Genomic DNA, 17796 nt, shown 5'->3' on the forward strand with positions numbered 1-17796 from the left:
ATTTAAAATTTTAATTAATTTTATAATTTAATTTTTGATTATAAACATAATTATAATGTTAAAATTATTTAATTATATAATTAATAATTATATACTTTTAGTTATATTATTAATTTAATTAAATATATTTAATTAATAATTATATAATTTTTGAAATTTTTGTAATTTTTTAATTATGATTTTTTTCAATCCATCATTGATCAGTTGGAACTGAACTGGATCTTCTTTTTGTCGAAGATATCCATTTCCATCAGAATATATCCTCATATAGTATCATTGTTGAAGTATATAATGATCTTCTGGCTCTGCTCATTTCACTCAGTATCAGCTCATGCAAGTCTCTCCAAGCCTCTCTGTATTCATCCTGCTGGTCATTTCTTACAGAACAATAATATTCCATAACATTCATATACCATAATTTACCCAACCATTCTCCAATTGATGGGCATCCATTCATTTTCCAGTTTCTAGCCACTAAAAAAGGGTTGCCACAAACATTTTTGTACATACAAGTCCCTTTCCCTTCTTTAATATCTCTTTGGGACCTTGGCAGAAAGATTCCCAAATATTTTATGCGATTGACAGATATTTTGAATGGAATTTTTCTTTGTATCTCTTGTTGTTGGATTTTTTTGGTGATGTATAAAAATGCTGAGGACTTATTTTATATCCTGCAACTCTGCTAAAGTTGTGGATTATTTATGATAGCTTTTTAGTAGAATTTCTGGGTTCTCTAAGCATACCATCATATCATCTGCAAAGAGTCATGATTTGGTTTCCTCATTACCTATTCTAATTCCTTTAATCTCTTTCTCAACTTATTGCTGAAGCTAGTGATTCTAATACAATATTGAATAGTAATGGTAATACTGAGCTTGTTTCACTCCTGATCTTATTGGAAATAGCTCCAGTTTACCCCATTACATATGATGCTTACTGATGGTTTTAAATAGATGCTCCTGACTATTTTAAGGAAAAATCAATTTATTCCTATACTTTCAAGTGTTTTTAGTAGGAATGTATGTTGGATTTTATCAAATGCCTTTTCTGCATCTATTGAGATGATCATATGGTTTTCGTTAATTTGGTTATCAATAAAGTCAATTATGCTAATAATTTTCCTAATATTGAACCAGCCCTGCATTCCTGATATAAATCCCACTTGATCATAGTGTATTATCCTGGGGATGATTTTCTGTAATTGTTTTGCTAATATTTTAAGATTTTTACATCAATATTTATTAGGAAGATTGGTCTATGATTTTCTTTCTCTGTTTTCAACTTACCTGGTTTAGGTAGCAGTACCATATCTGTGTCATAAAAGGAATTTGGTAGACTCCTTCAATCCCTATTTTTTTCAAATAGTTTATATAGCATTGGAATTAATTGTTCTTTAAATTTTTGGTAGAATTCACATATAAATCCATCTAATCCTGGGAATTTTTTCTTAGAGAGTTGATTAATAGCTTATTCTATTTCTTTTTCTAAAATGGGACTGTTTACCAATTTATTTCTTCCTCTGATAATTTGGGCAAGCTATATTTTTGAAGGTATTCTTCTATTTCCTTTAAGTTATCAAATTTATTGGCATAAAGTTGGGCAAAGTAACTCCTGATTATTGCTCTAATTTCTTCTTCATTAGGTGGAGAGTTCTCCCTTTTCTTCTTTTTTTTTTTTAATTAATTGTATAATTATAATTTTCTTGACAGTACATATGCATGAGTAATTTTTTTTTTTACAACATTATCCCTTGTATTCATTTTTCCAAATTTTCCCCTCCCTCCTTCTACTCCCTCCCCTAGAGGACAGGCAATCCCATACATATTACATGTGTTACAATAGAACCTAGATACAATATATGTGTGTAAATCCAATTTTCTTGTTGAACGGTAAGAATTGGATTCTGAAGGTATAAGTAGAAAGACAGTAGTGCAAACAGTTTACATTCAATTCCCAGTGTTCCTTCTCTGGGTGTAGCTGTTTCTCTCCATCATTGATCAACTGGAAGTGAATTGGATCGTCTTTATGTTGAAGATATCCACTCAATCAGAATATATCTTCATATAGTATTGTTGTTGAAGTGTATAGTGATCTCCTGGTGCTGCTCATTTCACTCAGCGTCAGTTCATGCAAGTCTCTCCAAACTTTTCTGTATTCATCCTGCTAGTCATTTCTTACAGAACAATAATATTCCATAACATTCATATACCATAATTTACCCAACCATTCTCCAATTGATGGACATCCATTCATTTTCCAGATTCTAACCACTACAAAAAGAGCTGCCACAAACATTTTGGTACATACAGGTCCCTTTCCCATCTTTAGTATTTCTTTGGGATATAAGCCTAGTAGTAGCCCTGCTGGATCAAAGGGTATACATAGTTTGATAACTTTTTGGGCATAGTTCCAAATTGCTTTCCAGAATGGCTGGATTCTTTCACAACTCCACCAACAATGCATCAGTGTCCCAGTTTTCCCACATCCCCGCCAACATTCATCATTATCTTTTTCTCTCATCTTAGCCAATCTGACAGGTGAGTAGTGGTATCTCAGAGTTATCTTAATTTGCATTTCTCTGATCAGTAGTGATTTGGAACACTCTTTCATATGAGTGGATATAGTTTCAATTTCATCACCCTTTTCATTTTTAAGACTAATAATTTGATTTTTCTCTTTCCTTTTTAAAATCAAATTTACTAAGGGTTTATCTATTTTGTTGGTTTTTTTCATGAAACCAACTCTTAATTTTATTTATTAATTCAATAGTTTTTTTTTTTACTTTCAATTTTATTAATCTCTCCTTTTATTTTTAGAATTTTAAGTTTAGTGTTTGATTGAGAGTTTTTTTAATTTGTTCCTTTTCTAGCTTTTTTAGTTGCAAGCCCAATTCATTGACCTTCTCTTTCTCTATTTTATGCAAGTAGGCCTCTAGAGATATAAAATTTCCCCTTATTACCGCTTTGGCTGTATCCCACACATTTTGGTATGATGTGTCATTATTGTCATTTTCTTGCGTGAAATCATTAATTATGTCTATGATTTGCTGTTTCACCCAATCATTCTTTAGGATGAGATTATTTAGTTTCCAATTATTTTTGGTCTATTTTCCCCTTACTTTTTATTGAATGTAATTTTCATTGCATCATGATCTGACAAGGACACATTTACTATTTCTGCCTTTCTGCATTTGAATTTGAGTTTTTAATGTTCTAATATATGGTCAATTTTTTATAGGTTCCATGAATTACTGAGAAGAAAGTGTACTCCTTTCTGTCTCCATTTAATTTTCTCCAAAGATCTATCATATCTAACTTTTCTAGTTTTCTATTTACATCTTTGACTTCTTTCTTATTTATCTTGTGGTTTGATTTATCTAATTCTGAGAGTGCAAGGTTGAGATCTCCCACTATTATAGTTTTGCTGTCAATTTCTTCTTGCAGCTCTTTTAATTTCTCTTTTAAGAATTTAAATGTGCTTCTGGTCAAGATGACAGAGAGGAGGCACACATCTGCTTAAGCTCTGTGTTTTCTCTCAGAATTTATCTCATGACAAGCCTTGGAATTAGTGCTTTACTGGAAAAAAACCCCCACAAATAATTACCAATAGAATACATCTTTGAAATTTGCCAGAAAAGGTCTGTTTTTGCTCGCGGGCGGGTCTGGCCAGCATCTTCACCCAAGAAAAGGACAATAATGAGACATCATACCAAAATGTGTGGGATGGAGTCAAAGCAGTAATAAGGGGAAATTTCATATTTCTTTTTTTTTTTTTAATTTTTATTTTATTTTATAATTATAACATTTTTTGACATTACATATGCATGGGTAATTTTTTACAACATTATCCCTTGCACTTACTTCTATTCAGATTTTTTCCCTTCCTTCCCCAACCCCCTCCCCCAGATGGCAAGCAGTCTTATATATGTTAAATATATTACAGTATATTCTAGATACAATATATGTGTGTAGAACCGAATTTTTTGTTGCACAGGAAGAATTGGATTCAGAAGGTAAAAATAACAGTTTACACTCATTTCCCAGTGTTCCTTTTCTGGATGTAGCTGGTTCTGTCCATCATTAATCAAGTGGAATTGGATTAGCTCTTCTCTATGTTGAAGAAATCCACTTCCATCAGCATACATCGTCGTACAGTATCATTGTTGAAGTGTATAATGATCTTCTGGTTCTGCTCGTTTCACTCAGCATCAGTTGATGTAAGTCTCTCCAAGCCTCTCTGTATTTCTCCTGTTGGTCATTTCTTACAGAACAATAATATTCCATAACATTCATATACCATAGTTTACCCAACCATTCTCCAATTGATGGACATCCATTCATCTTCCAGCTTCTAGCCACTATGAAAAGGGCTGCCACAAACATTTTGGCACATACAGGACCCTTTCCCTTCTCTAGTAGTTCCGTGGGGTATAAGCCCAGTAGTAGTATGGCTGGGTCAAAGGTCACATTTTGATAACTTTTTGGGCATAATTCCAGATTGCTCTCCAGAATGGTTGGATTCTTTCACAACTCCACCAACAATGCATCAGTGTCCCAGTTTTCCCACAGCCCCTCCAACATTCATCGTTATTTGTTCCTGTCATCTTAGCCAATCTGACAGGTGTGTAATGATACCTCAGAGTTGTCTTAATTTGCATTTCTCTGATCAATAGTGATTTGGAACACTCTTTCATATGAGTGGAAATAGTTTTAATTTCATCATCTGAAAATTGTCTGTTCATATCCTTTGACCATTTATCAATTGGAGAATGGCTTGATTTCTTATAAATTAAAGTCAATTCTCTGTATATTTTGGAGATGAGGCCTTTATCAGAACCTTTAACTGTAAAAATTTTTTCCCAATTTGTTACTTCCCTTCTAATCTTGTTTGCATTAGTTTTGTTTGTGCAGAAACTTTTTAATTTGGTGTAATCAAAATGTTCTATTTTGTGATCAATAATGGTCTCTAGTTCTCCCTTGGACACAAACTCCTTCCTCCTCCACAAGTCTGAGAGGTAAACCATCCCATGTTCCTCCAATTTATTTATGATTTCGTTCTTTATGCCTAAATCTTGGACCCATTTTGATCTAATCTTAGTATGTGGTGTTAAATGTGGGTCCATGCCTAGTTTCTGCCATACTAATTTCCAGTTTTCCCAGCAGTTTTTGTCAAATAATGAATTCTTATCCCAAAATTTGGGATCTTTGGGTTTGTCAAAGAATAGATTGCTATTTTTATTCACTATCTTGCCCTGTGAACCTAACCTATGCCACTGATCAACTAGTCTATTTCTTAGCCAATACCAAATGGTTTTGGTGACTGTTGCTTTATAATATAGCTTTAAATCAGGTACACTTAGACCACCTTCCTCTGACTTTTTTTTCATTAGTTCCCTTGCAATTCTCGACCTTTTATTTTTCCATGTGAATTTTGTTGTTATTTTTTCTAGGTCATTAAAATAGTTTCTTGGGAGTCTGATTGGTATAGCACTAAATAAATAGATTAGTTTGGGGAGTATTGTCATCTTTATTATATTCGCTCGGCCTATCCAAGAACACTGAATGTCTTTCCAATTATTTAAATCTGACTTTATTTTTGTGGCAAGTGTTTTGTAATTTTGCTCATATAATTCCTGACTCTCCTTTGGTAGATATATTCCCAAATATTTGATACTATCGACTGTTATTTTGAATGGAATTTCTCTTTGTATCTCTTGCTGTTGGATTGTGTTGGTAATGTATAAAAATCCTGAGGATTTATGTGGATTTATTTTGTATCCTGCGACTTTGCTAAAATTCTGAATTATTTCTAATAGCTTTTTAGCAGAGTCTTTGGGGTTCTCTAAGTATACCATCATGTCATCTGCGAAAAGTGACAATTTGATTTCTTCATTTCCTACTCTAATTCCTTGGATCTCTTTCTCGGCTCTTATTGCCAAGGCTAGAGTTTCTAGTACTATATTGAATAGTAATGGTGATAGTGGGCAACCTTGTTTCACTCCTGATCTTACAGGGAAAGGTTCTAGTTTATCACCATTACATATGATGTTTACTGAAGGTTTTAAATATATGCTCCTTATCATTTTAAGGAATAGTCCATTTATTCCTATACTCTCAAGCGTTTTTAGTAGGAATGGATGTTGGATTTTATCAAATGCCTTTTCTGCATCTATTGAGATGATCATATGGTTTTTATTAATTTGATTATTAATATGGTCAATTATACTAATAGTTTTCCTAATATTAAACCACCCCTGCATTCCTGGTATAAATCCCACTTGGTCATAGTGTATTATCCTGGGGATGATTTTCTGAAGTCTATTTGCTAATATCTTATTTAAGATTTTAGCATCAATATTCATTAAGGAAATTGGTCTATAGTTTTCTTTCTCAGTTTTCGATCTACCTGGTTTAGGTATCAGTACCATGTCTGTGTCATAGAAGGAATTTGGTAGGACTCCTTCAATCCCTATTTTTTCAAATAGTTTACATAGCATTGGAGTTAGTTGTTCTTTAAATGTTTGGTAGAATTCACCTGTAAATCCATCCTGGGGATGGGGACTTTTTCTTAGGAAGTTGGTTAATAGCTTGGTCTATTTCTTTTTTTGAGATGGGACTATTTAGACTACTTACTTCTTCCTCTGTTAATCTGGGCAAGCTATATTTTTGAAGGTATTCCTCCATTTCATTTAAGTTATCGAATTTATTGGCATAAAGTTGAGCAAAGTAGCTCCTAACTATTGTTCTAATTTCCTCTTCATTAGTGGTGAGTTCACCCTTTTCATTTTCAAGACTATCAATTTGCTTTTTCTCTTTCCTTTTTTTAATCAGGTTTACTAAGGGTTTGTCTATTTTGGTTTTTTCATAAAACCAACTCTTAGTTTTATTAATTAATTCAATAGTTTTTTTACTTTCAATTTTATTAATCTCACCTTTTATTTTTTGAATTTCAAGTTTTGTGTTTGTCTGGGGGTTTTTAATTTGTTCCTTTTCTAGCAATTTTAGTTGTAAGCCCAATTCGTTGGCCCTCTCTTTCTCTATTTTATGCAAGTAGGCCTGTAGAGATATAAAACTTCCCCTTATTACTGCTTTGGCTGTATCCCACACATTTTGGTATGATGTCTCATTATTGTCATTTTCTTGGGTGAAGTTATTAATTATGTCTATGATTTGCTGTTTTACCCAATCATTCTTTAGTATAAGATTATTTAGTTTCCAATTATTTTTTGGTCTATTTTCCCCTGGCTTTTTATTAAATGTTATTTTGATTGCATTATGGTCTGAAATGGATGCATTTACTATTTCTGCCTTACTGCATTTGATTTTGAGGTTTTTATGCCCTAGTATATGACCAATTTTTGTATATGTTCCATGAACTGCTGAGAAGAAAGTATATTCCTTTCTGTCTCCATTTAGCTTTCGCCAAAGATCTATCATATCAAACTTTTCTAGTATTCTATTTACCTCTTTGACTTCTTTCTTATTTATTTTGTGGTTTGATTTATCTAATTCTGAGAGTGCAAGGTTGAGATCTCCCGCTATTATAGTTTTGCTATCTATTTCCTCTTGCAGCTCTCTTAATTTCTCTTTTAAGAATTTAGATGCTGCACCACTTGGTGCATACATGTTTAATATTGATACTGCTTCACTATTGATGCTTCCCTTTAGCAGGATATAATGCCCTTCCTTATCTCTTTTAATTAGATCAATTTTTGTTTTTGCTTGATCTGAGATGAGGTGGGCTACTCCTGCTTTTTTGGTTTTGCCTGAAGCATAATAGATTCTGCTCCACCCTTTTACTTTTAGTTTGAATGTCTCATCCTGTTTCAGGTGTGATTCCTGTAAACAACATATAGTAGGATTCTGACTTTTAATCCAGTCTGCTAACTGCTTCCTCTTTATGAGGCAGTTTGCCCCATTCACATTTATGGTTAGAAGGACTAATTCTATATATTGCTTGCCATCCTATTAACCCCTGCTTATGCTTTTCCCCTTTCCTTCCCTTTTACCCTCCTATCCAGTATTAAACTGGTAAACACCACTTGCTTTTCACAGCCCTCCCTTTTTAGGATCCCTCCCCCACCTTAAAGATCCTCCCCTTATTTTACCCCTTTTCCTCAAAATTACTGTATTCCCTTCCCCTTAGCTTACTCCTTCCCTTTCACTTTTCAATGAAGTGGAAGAAGTTTCACCATAAATCGAATATGTCTATTGATACACGCTATGTTCATCTCCCTCCTTTCTTTCTCTCAGATATAATAGGTTACCTTTGCCTCTTCATGAGATGTAGTACCACCACTTTACACTTTTTTAAGCTATAATCTCCTTTCCACCTCTAGTTTCTAAGACAAATTGTACATATGTTCTTTACATATTTTTTTGACAGAAGTATAGTTCTCAAGATTTCTTTTTACCTTTTTAGAAATCTCTTGAGTTCTGTATTTGAAGATCAAACCTTTTATGTAGGTCTGGTTTTTTCATCAAAAAGAGATGGAATTCATTTATTTCGTTAAATGTCCATCTTCTTCCCTGGAAAACGATGCTCATTCTTGCTGGGTAAGTTATTCTTGGCTGCATACCAAGTTCCTTAGCCTTTCGGAATATCATGTTCCAGGCCCTGCGTTCTTTTAATGTGGACGCTGCTAGATCCTGGGTTATCCTTATTGTGGATCCTCCATATCTGAATTGTTTTTTTCTAGCAGCTTCCAATATCTTTTCCTTTGTCTGATGGTTCTTGAACTTGGCCACTATATTTCTTGGCGTTTTGATTTTAGGGTCCCTTTCAGTAGGTGATCGATGAATTTTTTCAATGTCTATTTTACCCTCTGTTTCCAAAACGTCTGGGCAGTTCTCTTTGATAATTTCCTCGAAAATGGTGTCCAAGCTCTTTTTTTCCTCCCATTTTTCAGGGAGTCCGATTATTCTCAAATTGTCTCTCCTGGATCTGTTTTCCAGGTCTGTTGTCTTTCTGGTAAGGTACTTGACAGTCTTTTCAATTGTTTCATTTCTCTGGTTTTGCTTGACTCCCTCTTGGTTTCTCCTTGAGTCATTCATTTGTACTTGTTCCAGTCTAATTTTCAATGATTTATTTTCTTCACTCACTTTTTTTATATCTCTTTGTAATTGTCCAATTGAGTTTTTATCTTCTATGGAATTTTTTTCCATTTTATCCATTTTATTTTTTAGAGAGCTGATTTCTTTTTCCAGCTCACTAATCCTGTTTTCCTTGGAGTTGTTTACCTTTTCCAGCTCACTAATCTTGTTTCTCAATGATTTGATTTCTTTATCCACTCTGTCTTTGAATGCATGGGATGACTTCTCCAGGCTCTCTTGCCAAGCTTCCCTTTCCTTTTCCCATTTCTCTTCCAGCTCTCTTGTGAGAGCCTTTTTGATTTCCTCTATGAGGTTCTTTTGTATTGAGGAGCAGCTTATATCCCTCCCAGGGGATACATCTGGGGACAGTCTGTTCCTAGTCTCCTCAGCATTTGAAGTCTGCTCCCTCTCCACACAGAAGCTGTCAATGGTTAGAGCCCTTTTGAAATTTTTGTTTATTTTGTCAGAATAGGAATCAAGAGAAACAATTGGTCTGTTTTGCGGGGGATAGGGCTGGATGGTATTAATGGGCTTCCTCTACAGACTGGGGGTAGGGCAGCAGAGAGCCACTAACAGAACAGCAATGACTGTACTGAGTCTGCGCTCTGAGGCTCTGAGAACGCACCGAGTCAGTCCAGGTGGGGGTTGGGGGTGGCCAGGCTCTGAGAGACGGCTGGCTTTCTGGGGTTTTAATCTTCACCTCCGGTGTTTACACCCTCTCCACCGCTCCTGGCTTGCTGCCAAGACGGAGCATCCACACTGGGGCAAAAGCCCTTTCACAGAAACGGCAGAGATCACACCCCTCCCCTTCCGGTCTGAGCTGTGTGAGCTGCCTGTCTTGCTCTGGCTGTCTGCCCTCAGTCTGCGCCCAGTCTGATTGACCCTCCCCCGAGCAAACACAGACCTTTTCTGGCGACTTTCAAGGATGTCTTCTCTTGGTGATAATTTGTGGATTTCTTTCTGGGTCAAGCATTAAGTCAGAGGCTTGTCATGAAGTAAGTTCTGAGAGAAAACGAGGAGCTCAAGCAGCTGTCTGCCTCCACGCCGCCATCTTGGCCGGAAGTCGGAAATTTCATATCTCTAGAGGCCTACTTGCATAAAATAGGGAAAGAGAAGGTCAATGAATTGGGTTTACAACTAGAAATGTTAGAAAAGGAACAAATTAAAAATCCCCAGACAAACACGAAACTTGAAATTCTAAAAATAAAAGGAGAGATTAATAAAATTGAAAGTAAAAAAAAAAAAACAACCAAAAACTATTGAATTAATTAATAAAACTAAAAGTTGGTTCTATGAAAAAACCAACGAAATAGATAAACCCTTAGTAAATCTGATTAAAAAAAGGAAAGAGGAAAATCAAATTGTTATTCTTAAAAATGAAAAGGGAGAACTCACCATTAATGAAGAAGAAATTAGAGCAATAATTAGGAGTTACTTTGCCCAACTTTATGCCAATAAATTCAATAACTTAAAAGAAATGAAAAAATACCTTAAAAATATAGCTTGCTGGAGCAGCTAGGTGGCACAGTGTATAGAGCACCAGCCCTGAATTCAGGAGGACTCCAGTTCAAATCTGGTCTCAGACATTTAATATTTCCTAGCTCTGTGACCCTAGGCAAGTCACTTAACCCCAGCCTCCAAAAAATAAAAAATAAAAAATAAAATAGCTTGCCCAGATTAACAGGAAGAAGTAAATTGGTTAAACAGTCCCATCTTAGTAAAAGAAATAAAACAAGGTATTAACCAACTCCCTAAGAAAAAATCCCCAGGACCAGATGGATTTGCATGTGAATTCTACCAAACATTTAAAGAATAATTAATTCCAATGTTATGTAAACTATTTGAAAAAATAGGGATTGAAGGAGTCCTACCAAATTCCTTTTATGACACAGACATGGTACTGATACCTAAACCAGGTAGGTTGAAAACAGAGAAAGAAAATTATAGACCAATCTTTCTAATGAATATTGATGCTACAATCTTAAATAAAATATTAACAAAAAAATTAAAGAAAATCATCCCCAGGATAATACATATGACCAAGTGGGATTTATACCAGGGATGCAGGGCTGGTTTAATATTAGGAAAACTATTAGCATAATTGACTATATCAATAACCAAATTAACAAAAACCATATGAGCATCTCAATAGATGCAGAAAAGGCATTTGATAAAATCCAACATCCATTCCTCCTAAAAACACTTGAGAGTATAAGAATAAATGGACTATTCCTTAAAATAATCAGGAGCATATATTTAAAACTGTCAGTAAGCATAATATGTAATGGGGACAAACTGGAACCTTTCCCAATAAGATCAAGAGGGAAACAAAGTTGCCCACTATCACCATTACTATTCAATATTGTACTAGAAATGCTAGCCTTGGCAATAAGAGTAGAGAAAGAGATTAAAGGAATTAGAGTAGGTAATGAGGAAACCAAACTATCACTCTTTGCAGATGATATGATGGTATACTTAGAGTACCCAGAGATTCTACTAAAAAGCTATTAGAAATAATTCACAACTTTAGCAAAGTTGCAGGATACAAAATAAATACACTTAAATCGTCAGCATTTTTATAATCCTCAACAAAATCCAACAGCAAGAGATACAAAGAGAAATTCCATTCAAAATAACTGTCAATAGTATAAAATATTTGGGAATATATCTACCAAAAGAAAGTCAGGAATTACATGAACAAAATTACAAAATAAAGTCAGATTTAAATAACTGGAAAGACATTAAGTGCTCTTGGATAGGCCAATACTCCTTAAACTAATCTATTTATTTAGTGCTATACCAATCAGACTCCCAAGAAACTATTTTAATGACATAGAAAAAATAACAACAAAATTCATATGAAAGAACAAAAGGTCGAGAATTTCAATGGGATTAATTTTAAAAAAATCAAATAAAGGTGCCCTACTTGTACCTGATCTAAAACTATATTATAAAGCAGCAGTCACCAAAACCATTTGATATTGGCTAAGAAATAGACAAGTTGATCAGTGTAATAGGTTAAGTTCACAGGACAAAATATTGAATAACTATAGCAATCTAGTGTTTGATAAACCCAAAGATCCCAACTTCTGGAATAAGAATTCATTATTTGACAAAAACTGCTGGGAAAACTGGAAATTAGTATGGCAGAAATTAGGCATGAACCCATACTTAATACCACATACCAAGATAAGATCAAAATGGGTCCATGATTTAGGCATAAAGAACGAGATCATAAATAAATTAGAGGAACATAGGATAGCTTACCTCTCAGACTTGTGGAAGAGGAAGGAATTTGTGATCAAAGGAGAACTAGAGATCATTATTGATCACAAAATAGAAAATTTTGATCACATCAAATTAAAAAGCTTTTGTAGAAAGAAAACTATGCAAATAAGATTAGAAGGGAAGTAACAAACTGGGAAAACATTTTTATAGTTAAAGGTTCTGATAAAGGCCTAATTTCCAAAATATATAGAGAACTGACTCTAATTTATAAGAAATCAAACCATTCTCCAATTAATGAATGGCCAAAGGATATGAATAGACAATTTTCAGATGATGAAATTGAAACTATTTCCACTCATATGAAAGAGTGTTCCAAATCACTATTGATCAGAGAAATGCAAATTTAGACAACTCTGAGATACCACTACTCACCTGTCATATTGGCTAAGATGACAGGAAAAAAATAATGAGGAATGTTGGAGAGGATGTGGTAAAACTGGGACACTAATGCATTGTTGGTGGAGTTGTGAAAGAATCCAATCATTCTGGAGAGCAATCTGGAATTATACCCAAAAAATTATCAAACTGTGCATACCCTTTGACTCAGCAGTGCTACTACTGGGTTTATATATATAAAAAAAATACTAAAGGAGGGAAAGGGACCTGGATGTGCCAAAATGTTTGTGGCAGCCTTTTTTGTAGTGGCTAGAAACTGGAAAATGAATGGATGCCCTTCAATTGGAGAGTGATTGGGTAAATTATGGTATATGAATGTTATGGAATAGTATTGTTCTGTAAGAAATGACCAGCAGAATGAATACAGAGAAGCTTGGAGAGACTTACATGAACTGATACTGAGTGAAATGAATAGAACCAGGAGATCATTATACACTTAAACAACAATACTGTATAAGGATGTATTTTGATGGAAGTGGCTATCTTCAACAAAGAGAAGATCTAATTCAGGTCCAATTGATCAATGATGAACAGAATCAGCTACACCCAAAGAAGGAACACTGGGAAATGAGTATAAACTGTTTGCATTTTTGTTTTTTGTCCCAGGTTATCTTTACCTTCTGAATCCAATTTTTCCTGTGCTACAAGAAATTCTGTTCTGCACACATATATTGTATATAGGATATACTATAACATATTTAACATGTATGGGACTGCCTGCCATCTAGGGGAGGAGGTGGAGGGAAGGAGGGGAAAATTCAGAACAGAAGTGAGTGCAAGTGATAATATTGTAAAAAATTACCCATGCATATGTACTGTTTTAAAAAAAAAAAGTTATATTTATAAAAGTAATACAAAAAATTAAAAATTAAAAAAATTGTACTCATTCTAAGATACCATATAAAATTTAACCTGAAAATTTAAAAAAAAAAGGATTTTGATGCTACACCACTTGGTGCATATATGTTTAATATTGATATTGCTTCATATAGTGCCCTTCCTTATCTCTTTTAATTTGATCAATTTTTGCTTTTGTTGACCTGAGATCAGGATGTCTATCTCTGCTTTTTTGACTTCACCTGAAGCATAGTAGATTCTGCTCCAGCCTTTTACCTTTACTCTATATGTATCATTCTCCTTAATTATGTTTCCTGTAACCAACATATTGCAGGTTTCTGGCTTTTAATCTAGTCTGCTGATGCTTGGACTTTATAGGGGAGTATACCCCATTCATATTCAAGGTTAAAATTACCAATTCTGTATTTCTTGTCATCTTGTTAACCCCTGCTTATGCTTTTCTCCTTTCCTTCCCTCTTCTCCCCCTCCCTAGTATTAAACTTGTGAGCACCACTTGCCTTTCAAAGCTCTTCATTTTTAGGATCCCTCACTTCACCTTAGACTTCCTCCCCTTTTCTTACCCTTTTTGGTCACAATTTCTGTATTCCCTTCTGCTTAGCTTACTCCTTCCCTTTTCACTTTTACCTTCCCACTTTTCAATGAGGTGGGAAAAGTTTCTCTGTAAATTGAATATGTCTAATATTTTTCTCTTTAAGCCAGTTCTGATGAGAGTAAGATACACACTATGTTCACCTCCCACCCTTCTTTCCCTCAGATATAATAGGTTTCCTTTGACTGTGAGATGTAGTACCCCCACTTTACCCTTTGTCTGGTAAAATTTCCTTTCCACCTCTAGTTTCTTTTTTATATTATAAAAGTAATACCAAATTATACATGTGGTCTTTATGAATATTCATATCAGAAATATAGTTTTCAAGATTTTTTTTTACCTTTTTATGTTTCTCTTGGGTCCTATATTTGGAAATGAAGTTTGTTATTTCTGATTTTTTCAGCAGAAACAGATGAAATTCACCTATTTCATTGAATGTCCATCTTTTTCCCTGGAAAAAAAATGCTCATTTTGTGTGGGTAAGTTATTCTTGGCTGCATACCAAGTTCCTTAGCCTTTTGGATTATCAGATTCTAGGCCCTTCAATCCTTTAATGTGGACACTGCTATATCCTGAGTAAACCTTATTGTCACTCATCTATATTTGAATTGTTTTTTCCTAGCTGCTTGTAGTATTTTTTTCTTGGTCTGCTAGTTCTGGAATTTAGCCAGAATATTTCTTGGAGTTTTGGTTTTGGGGGTCTCTTTCAGTAGGTGATTGATGAATTCTTTCAATGTCTATTTTACCCTCTTTCTATAACATCTGGGCAGTTCTCTTTGATAATTTCCTGGAAAATAGTATTTAGGCTCTTTTTTTCATCATAATTTTCAGGAAGTCCAATAATTCTCAGTTTATCTCTCCTAGACCTATTTTTTAAGTCTGTTGTTTTCCCAAGTAGGTATTTGACAGATTTTTCCATTGTTTAATTTTTTTGGTTTTGCTTTACTGATACTGTCTCCTTGAGTCATTCATTTCCATTTGTTCAATTCTGATTTTTAATGAATTTTTTCTTCATTTACTTTTTAAATTTCTTTTTGTAATTGTCCAATTGGGTTTTTAAGTGAGTTGTTTTGTTCTATGGAATTTTTTCCCATTTTGCCAATTTTATTTTTTAGATATCTATTTTCTTTTTCCAATTCATTAATTCTGTTTTTTTTCATGGATTTGATTTCTTTATCCACTCTATCTTTAAATGAGTGGTATGATTCATCCAGACCCTCTTGCCAAGCTTCTCTTTCCTTTCCCCATTTTTCTTCTAGCTGTCTTATAAGAGCCTTTTAAATTTCTTCTATGAGAGTCTTGTGTATTGGGGACCAGCATATCCCCCTCTGGAGAGTCATCTGGAGACAATCTGTTTTTAGTCTCCTCAGGGTTTGAAGTCTGCTCTCTATCCATATAGAAACTATCTATAGTTAGAGCAGGTTTTAATTTTTTGCTCATTTTGATAAAAAAAAAAAAATCAAAGAAAACAAACAAACAAGAAGCTAATTGGGTCTGCTTTTTGGGCAGTGCGGCATTACCAAGCTTCCTCTATAGACTATAGGAGGTAGCAATGAAGAAGCAGTGGAACATCAATGGCTGCACTGCCTGCACAGCAGCTACTCTCTGAGACTCTGAGAGTGTGCTGAGTCACTCTTGGTGTTGGGTGGGTGTGGTCAAGGTCCCGAGAGATCCCAATATTTCAGGATTGAAGTTTTATAGTTTTATATTGTGTATTATAATTGTGTTCATATTTTTTCCTTGCTTTCTCTTGGCAGGTAGACTACCAAATATTTTATATTATCTACAGTTAATTTAAATCGGATTTCTCTCTATCTCTTGATGCTGGATTTTACAGGTTACATACAGAAATGTCAATGATTTATGTGGTTTTATTTTATATAGTGCAATTTAGCTAAATTATTTAATTTTTGCTAGTAATTTTTTTAGTTGAATCTCTAGGATTTTCTAAGTATTCCATTATATCATTTGCAGAGAGTCATAATTTTGTTTTCTCATTATATACTCTAATAGCTAACATTTTTAGTACAATACTGAATATTAGTGGTTTATCCACATTATAATGCTTGCTGATCGTTTTAGATAGACGTTACTTATCATTTTAAGGAAAACTCCATTTATTCCTATGCTCTCTACAGTTTTTAATAAGGATGGGTGTTGTGTTTTGTCATATGCTTTTTCTATTATCTATTGAGATGATTGTAATATCTCACTAATATAGTGAGATAAATATAAACTAAATTTCTTGTATTGTTCTTCTATTTCTTCTTGCAGCACTCTACTTCTCTAGGAATTTGGATACTATACTACTTGGTGCATGTTTACTGTTGATATTACTTCATTATCTATGGTATCTTTTAGCAAAATGTAGTTTCCTTTATTTCTTTTAATTATATCTATTTTTGCTTTTGCTTGATGTGAGATCAGGATCATTATCCCTGATTTTTTTTTTTTTTTTTTTTAACTTCAGCTGAAGCATAATAGATTGTGCTTCAGCCTTTTAATTTTACTCTGAATGTATCTCTTTGCTTCACATGTTTCTTGTAAACAACATATTGCAGAATTCTGGCTTTTATTCCACTCTGCTATCCACTTCCATTTTATGGGAGAGTTCATCCCGTTCACAGTTAAAATTACTAAGTCAATTTTTTATGCCATCCTATTTTGCCTAAGTTATACTTTTCTCTCTCCTTTTGCCCTTTCCCTCCACACCCATGTCTTTCTTCTGATTACCATCTTCCTCAATCTAGCTTCCCTTTTTTCAGCCTTTCCACCTTTTCTTATCCCTTTCTCTTCTTTTTCCTGAAAGATGAGACAAATGTTATGCCAAACTAAGTATATATGTTATTCCTTCTCTGAGTCAAATCCAATGAAATTAAAGTTCAAATAATGCTTATTCTTCTACCTTCTTTTCTTCAAGTGTAATAGGTCTTTTGTGCCTCTTCATGTGACATAATTTATTCCATTTTACCTCTCCTTTCCTCTTCTTCTATTACAACCCATTTTCCATCCCTATTTTTTAATATCATCACATTAAAGTCAATTTATATGTATACCCTCTAAGAATACCCCTTCTAATTGCCCTGACAAAGACACAGTTCTCAAGAGTTACACATATTATAGGGGTCAGCTAGGTGGCACAATGGATAGAGCACCAGCCCTGAATTCAGGAGGAGCTGAGTTCAAATCTGGTCTCAGACACTTAACACTTCCTAGCTGTATGACCCTGGTCAAGTCACTTAACCCCAACCTCAGGGGGGAAAAAAAAAAAGAGTTACACACATTATCTTCCCATGTAGAGATGTAAGCCTTTTAACTTTTAAAAGAAATACTTTTTTTCTCTCCTTTTTAACCTTTTTATGGTTCTCTTGAGTCTTGTATCTAAAGATTAGATTTTTCTTTTTAGCTCTGAATTATTGAAAATCTCCTATTTCATTGAATGTCCATCTTTTCTCTTGAAAGATAATACTTAGTCTTGCAGGTTAGTTGATTCCAGGTCCTTTGATCCTTTAAAGTGAAAGCTGCTAGATCCTTTGTAATCCTGATTGTGCCTTCTTGATATTTGAACTGTTT

The sequence above is a fragment of the Sminthopsis crassicaudata genome, chromosome 4, assembly GCF_048593235.1.
Source record: "Sminthopsis crassicaudata isolate SCR6 chromosome 4, ASM4859323v1, whole genome shotgun sequence".
NCBI classification, from domain to species: Eukaryota; Metazoa; Chordata; class Mammalia; order Dasyuromorphia; family Dasyuridae; genus Sminthopsis; species Sminthopsis crassicaudata.